The sequence below is a fragment of the Mus pahari genome, chromosome 8 (assembly GCF_900095145.1).
Source record: "Mus pahari chromosome 8, PAHARI_EIJ_v1.1, whole genome shotgun sequence".
NCBI lineage: Eukaryota > Metazoa > Chordata > Mammalia > Rodentia > Muridae > Mus > Mus pahari.
This window is the reverse complement of record NC_034597.1, coordinates 2,499,824-2,506,904: the sequence shown is the minus strand read 5'-3', so window position 1 is coordinate 2,506,904 and position 7,081 is coordinate 2,499,824. Positions and strand designations below refer to the sequence as shown.

At 39.6% G+C, this 7,081-nt stretch overlaps 1 protein-coding gene and 1 pseudogene across 4 annotated transcripts in view; both read left to right on the top strand.

The window, feature by feature from the left end:
• LOC110325666 overlaps window positions 1–3,858 on the top strand; it is a 12,655-nt pseudogene extending 8,797 nt beyond the window's left edge.
• The window catches only part of Fhit (fragile histidine triad diadenosine triphosphatase), a 1,532,796-nt gene that overhangs the window by 751,026 nt on the left and 774,689 nt on the right, over window positions 1–7,081 (top strand). The window lies entirely within an intron of this gene.

The window sequence follows — 7,081 nt, the reverse complement described above, 5'->3', positions numbered from 1 at the left end:
CATGACTGATTGCACTGGTAAATTCACCGACGGCAAAGAGTAGAGTGTATGCTCTATATGAGATGAGATTCCCATCTGTAAGTTATCTCAAAATAGATATGAATCCAAATGCAATGGTAGGAGACAGAACCCTTGAAAGATAAAAAAAAAAAAAAAAAAAAAAATGCACACTATTTCTATTGAGATACGGGAAGCATTTTGTGTTTTGTTTATCACAAGCACATCTTTGAAGCCAAAGGGGGGATTATATGTGAAATTGTTGATTTACCATCATCCCGAATATTCCTTTAAATAATGGATGTAGGAGACATCACAGCTTGCCCCTTTCTAACCTATAGATTTTGAGTTGTCAGTGGAAGAGCAGATCCTCCGCTGGGCTGTCTTTGCCTCACCCGTCAAGCCCCGCTGGAGATACTTGAATTTGCTGATGGATTCTAACCTGCCTGATAGATGTTCAGTGTTGGGCAGTTATGGGGGTTCTTATCCAAGAGATTATGGTTGTCTGCACTGTATAATATATGTTCTATGCCAATGGAGCTCTGACTCCCTGGGACCCACTACCTTATGATTGGATCAAGGTCATTTGTGGGTGAAAAATAAACAAATTCTGTCAGACGTGGCTAGATATTTTCTATGTTTTAATAAAAAATAAAACTTCTTGTTGGAAATACTAGCGTGATCCACCCATTTCGTGTACTCTCTCATGTTAAGTATTTTGCAAATATTTGCATACCTTCTACCACGCTTGAGAAATCCTGCTTTTTCCAGTTCCTATTAAGCCTTGACAGGATATATTAGCTTATAAAGACAGGTGTTGTGAGGAGGCTGTTTGATAATCAGTGCCCAGAAATGTCCTATACTCTGCTGGATCATAATGATCAAGAAAACCTTAGACAAATAACCAGCCATATGAAACTATTCTTTGGAATTAGTCTTTCCTGATCTATAGATTCCTGGGTTTGCAAAGAATTTCAAGATCTTTGGTTCTGAGAATTTGTCCATTTTAAATATTTATTTACTCATTTTCTCTTTCTTAACTGGCCTCACTCTTGAAATTTGTTTTTGTTTGTTTCTTCATTTTAGTAGCAAATGCCCACATCTTAAAACACTGGGCATGATGATTTTTCTCTGAGGATACTGTATAGGACACTAAAATAAAAAATATTTGCAAGTGCTTTTATGCAGTGATGCATTGTGCTGTAACTTTGATGTCAGTTAAGGGACAAAGTCATATTTCCTTTCTACCTTGGAGAATCAATAATGTGGTCATACTTGCAGAGACAGGCATGTCTGAACCACGGGCAGGCAGTACATTATTTTCAAATCTCTTTTTTCCCAAAGGTCCCTCAAGTCTAGTCCTCTTTGACAGTTTCATTGTGAATGTTCTACAGTCTTGCTGTCCTGAGTTACCTTACAAAAGTTCCATGGAAAACAATATAATTAATACAGTGCCTTTTACCAGGTCCCATCTGTAACTCTCCAAACAATAGTTATATTGCTTTGTTCTTCAATAGCATACTCCTTCGCATGTGGCTTTGATTTGATATGCTGTGCAGTGAGATGCCCTCTGCATCATTGGGAATTTTCAGTGTCTGTTATGAATAGTTCCCATACACCTTCAACATACTCTGTTGTTTAATATATTCTCTTCCTTTACCCATACCTGCCCCCAAAGGCAGTGCTCATTGTAAAAAAGAAATTGCAATACAGCTGGAGGTATGTGATATATTTTAATATATAATATGTAATTATATATTATCATAATGTAATACCTAGCTCAAAAAAGAGATGGTTTTAATATAGATTCTCTGTGGTCGTATCAAGCATCGTCACCATTACCACCACCATCACCACCACCACCATCATCATTATCATGACTAACACCATCTTCATCTTCCTCCTTGGTCTTCCAATAATTTTGGCTACACCAAGTTTATTGTTCTGTTTACACAGGACACTTTCTGCAGGAGCCCCTAGTTTGAAGGCGATAGAGTCATAGCAAAACCTGACCTTTTAAGTACACAAGGCAGACTGTCATTTGCTATACTCTCTTATCCTTGAGTGCATTCTCCAGGAGGATTCTCTAGTATGCTGGCCAAGGCAGGACTTGGTCATTTAATTGGAAGGACCTTGGCAGTCTGACTTCCAGGGGGTTACTTCCTGGTTTCCACTCTTGGTAACTCTGTCTCATCTCTTCATCTGTATGTGGGCATCCTGAGACTTGCTTGTGAGAAAGATTAGACAGTGAAGCAAGCGGCCCGCCCAGTGCCAAGCACATCATGAGCTGTCAGTGTGCCTGTGATGATTCTTCTCCTATTGCGCTAACTGTTCTTAATATTTCTACCACAAAGACCAGTGAACTGCCTATTATTTAACAAAGTATCTCCATGCTCCACTAGCTCGCCATTGTCTGCTTTCTAGGGTAGGAAAACAGAAACCAAACCCCACCAAAAGGATTCACCTTTCACTCAGCACTGCTCTCTAATCTTGTTAGGCCAGTTTAGGTACTGAGTTGATCATTAAATCAATTGTGAGCTTCCTGCCCTCCAAGACAGCAGATCCTCCCTGGGGCATTCCATAAAAACTACATGTATCTATATTACTTAGAATGAAATAGCTCAGCCAGAAAATTAGTCATATGCAATTTTTAGTAGTTTAGGTCTAAAATGCAAACATTTACTTGAAACTTGTTAGCAGTCAGTTCAGTGGATTGTATGGAAATCTATAGCAATTACTACATGCTATGGCTAGTGTGATACTAGGTAGGATGATTTGCATTCAGTATGTAGGGGCTAGTAATATTGATGGTAAAGAGCATTTATTGGAAAGCTGATTACAATCAGAAATCCAGTGACAAATTTAAAACCTGAGATATCCCCCTTGCATATATCTTCAAAGAAAATCAGGAGATAATGAAGAAAACAATGAATCATTTCATTATTTTCTTATTAGCCTCCAGTTTGTACAGCTAGCCAATTTTATGTTTTTCTTGTATTTGGGGATAGGTATAAAAATATTTCTAAGGCAGTGTATCAACAGGAAAGCAAAACAAAAATTCTGACCAATGAAAGTGCATTCAAAGAACCAAAAAACAAAACAAAAACCACAAACAAACAAATAACAACAACAACAACAAAGAAAAAAAACCAACCAACCAACCAAAGAATAACTCTGAGCAATTTTGTTGTGGCAGCTGCTAGGTGGTCTGCTGGGTCAAGACTAAACTGAATATTTCCTTCCCAGCGACCAACTGTCAGAAGCTCATTGAAGTATCTGGTGGTTACATTGAAGTTTCTCTACTTTCTATGAGAAGCACATGGCTACAGAAGTAGCTCCTGATGCTTCGGGTAAATCATAGATAGGCAATGTGTTCTTAATCCATGGCGGAATGATAAACAATGTTTTCCCATGTGGCAAGGTGTTTTGACCCAAGGCAGGGTGTGTCTGCTGCTGAGCAAGGGACATTCTTGTTCTAAAGCAAGGAGAACTGGAGGAAGGAAGCAGGGATCTGTTCAGGGATGCAATCTAGACGTCAATCTGAGTATTCTTCACGTTTGTGCTGTAAACAAAAAAGAGAAGGAGATTCTTGGACTGACAGATACTGTGCCTCAGTTGTTGAGGCCCAAAACAGCAAGCAGAGTCTGAAAACATTTAAATCATTCTAAAGATGTCTACCAACATGTTGGAAAATACTTAAAGTAAGAAGGCGAGAAGCCCATGACCAAAGCACCCAAGATTCATCGTCTCCTTACTCAACTCCTCCAACTCAAATGCTAATAAATTTCTCCGAACAAACAATTCACCAAGAAAAAACAGGAGGAGGCTGCAGAATATGCTGAACTTTGGCCTGGACAATAAAATGACACCAAGAACCTAATGCCAAGAGATGTGGGCTGTCCGTGAGCTTCTACTTCTGAGTCCGAGTCCAGTAAAAATATGTCTTTAAGAGTCATGAGTGAGTGATCAGATCTGGAAACAATATGAAATGTCTTCTAAAATCTTCAAACGTTGGAAATGTTTTTTCTCTGACCAACTTTTTGATTGCCTTCTGTATTAGTTACTTTTCTATTTATTAACTATGGCAAACCATAACCAAGGCAACTTAAAGGAAAGCACTTAAAGGTTTCCATGAGTTAGAGTTCATGATGGTGGAGTAAAGGCATGGCAGCAGGAATAGTTGACAGCTCACAGTTTGTTCTCAGACAGAAGGAAGAGAAAGTACACTGGGGGTTGCAGGGATTTTTTGGTACCTTGAAGCCTACCCTCAGTGACATGGTATTTTCCAATGGAATCACACATCCTCATCCTCAAACAGTTCTACCAGCTGGGGACCAAGTATTCAAATTTATTAGCCTATCAGGCCAATCTCATACAAACCACCACACCTACAAACTCCTTCCTTTTCTAAGAAAATCATAAATGTGATCAGTTGAGATACCAAATTCTTTACTTAAAATTTCTAAAATGCATATGTATATTATATATATAATGTATATATAATGTATATATAATGTATTATATATATATGTATATATATTATATATAGCATTATATATAAAATACACAGAAATAATTCTGTCTTTGTTATTATTCTATTGCTGTGAAGAGGCACCTTGACCATGGCAACTCTTATAAAAGAAAGCATTTAATTGGGACTGGCTTTCAGAATCTTAAGTTTAGTCCATTATTATCCAGGTGGAACTCATTGTGGCAAACCTGCAGAACTGGTGTTGGAGAAGTAGCTCACATCTGACTCTGTTGGCAGCAGAAAGAAGAGAAAGCCACTGGGCCTGGCTTTTGAAACCTCAAAGCCACCCCTAGTGACACACTTCCTCTTCTAAGGCCATACCTTTGCCAACTAGGACACAGCTCTTAACCCTTCTCAAGTAGTCCCTCTCCCTGATGACTATGCACTCAAATATTTGAGCCTAAAGGGTCTACTTTTATTCAAACTGTGACAGCATATTCAACTATGTAATATAAATCCTGACATATATTCACTTAGAAATTATGATAGATAATATGTAAACCTAATATGTATTATATGGTGATTGTGATAGAGACATTTTGGTAGATACTGGTTGCTGAAAGAATTCTCCCATTACCAGTACAGAAAGAAAGGGCAAGTATACTGAATAGCTCGGTGTCACCTTGACACAAACCAAAGTTGTCTGAGAGGAGGGAACCTCAATTTAAGAAATGCCTTCATAATAGGGCTGTAGGCAAGCCTATAGGAAAATTTCTTAATTACTGATGGAGAATCTGGACCACAGTCCAGTGTATTATAGGTGGGTCTACCCCTAGGCTGTGGTCCAGAGTTCTGTAAGAAAGCAGGCTGGAGAAGCTATGACAAAGAAACCAGTAAGCAGCATTGCTCCATTACATAGAGAATGGTGGGTATGGCCATAATGGAAGGGACTCCAAGCAATGGGCTTGAACAAAGTGTCTCCATTTTAATAAAATCTTCCTTCAGTTACAGTGAACTACTTTGCATGTAATTTCTATGGGATAAAATTTCTACCATCAAGTGAGGACAGGTCTGTGGTCTGTTTGTGGCCATTTTTTGCTGACCATATACTTTTGATATTCTGTTGTTCCAGCATTGGCCAGAAGATATCAGAGTTTTTTTCTGTTTGGGGTACACCTTTGGGACCAGGATTATATTAGGGGCCTGTTTCTTTTGTTGTCTCTCAATCACAGCCTTCTGTCCATGTTAACCTGAGCCCAGTGATTTTGGTAAAGGGCTGTAGGTTGAGGCATCTCTGCTGGACATGTTAAAGCCCAACAGTAACCCGAGTATGCTTAGTACTCAGAGGCTGAGGCAGGAAGATGTGAACTCAAGGCCAGCCAGGACTCCTTAATAAGACTCTGTGTGGGAACAGAGAAAGAGAGAAAAGGAGGAGGGAAAGAAAGAAGGAAGTAAGGGAGGGAGAGAGGAAGAGAGAGGAGGAGGAGGGGTAAGTGGAAGAGGAGGAGAGAGAGGAGAAGCAGGAGGAGGAAGAGGAGCAAAAGGAGGAGGATGATGACAACGATGTGAGAAGCATGGGATATCAGAAGGAAGACAAGCAGAGAGGCAGTCAAGCTCACACTCTTTTTGTTCTGAGAATGACTGGTCAAGAGTCACTCTTCTCCATGACTTAGATGAGACACCATACCCTGTTTATATACCTTTTAGCTCAGAAGTAAACCTTCCAAATTCCCATTTTATGCATTGTAAATAATCACATGGACTATTTTGTACACACCGATCAACTGTCTGCCCAGACTTAAATTTCACAGACTTTCCCTGACTCTCTTCCTCTGAAACCTTGGCTAAAACCACCTGAGTGCAGCATGGCCTGTCTGTAGACGCCCTTCCTACAATGAGCTGATCTCAGGGTAAACCAGGCTACTTGCTCATTCCACATTTCCATTCTAAGTCTTGCTAGTCTTGTCTGTTTCTCCCTAGAAAAGAAAATTCCTTTCCATCTGACCTTAGAGACATGTATAAATCTCAAAGTCAGAGCTGTCCCCAGAGGGCAATAGTCTCTTTCCCCCTTTTACAATCTTCCCTTCAAATAACATCTCTCTTAATACTGATTTATAGGTACTTGACATTTGCATTTCATCCTTGAAAGTGTGGAACTGTTGCCTACTATTGTGTTTGAAGCACCGTCATGCTAGCATACTCAGTGTTCCCTGTGTTGTTGGTTCTCTCCTTAGTCATATGGATACCTTAGCTCTAGTTTCCTGTCTCCTACAAAGGGAGTGTTTTATTTATATTTGATCTCCTGTAACAATTGCCTTAGGGTATATTATATACTTTGTGAAAGCAGAGTGTCTCATAAATAAGAGAAATGGAAGTTGGAGACTTCTTTAGCTGATTTCATAGTCTCTAGTTGCCTATCCCAGACAGCATTAAGTCTTTGAAGTCATGGTTAATCCTGAAAATAGTGGTGATGTTGACATCTCTGGCATGGTCAGTGTACCAGTTCCCATGCTAGATTCTTTGTCTCTCTCTCCTTCCTTCCTCCCTTCCTTCCTCCCTTCCTCCCTTCCTTCCTTCCTTCCTTCCTTCCTTCCTTCCTTCCTTCCTTCCTTC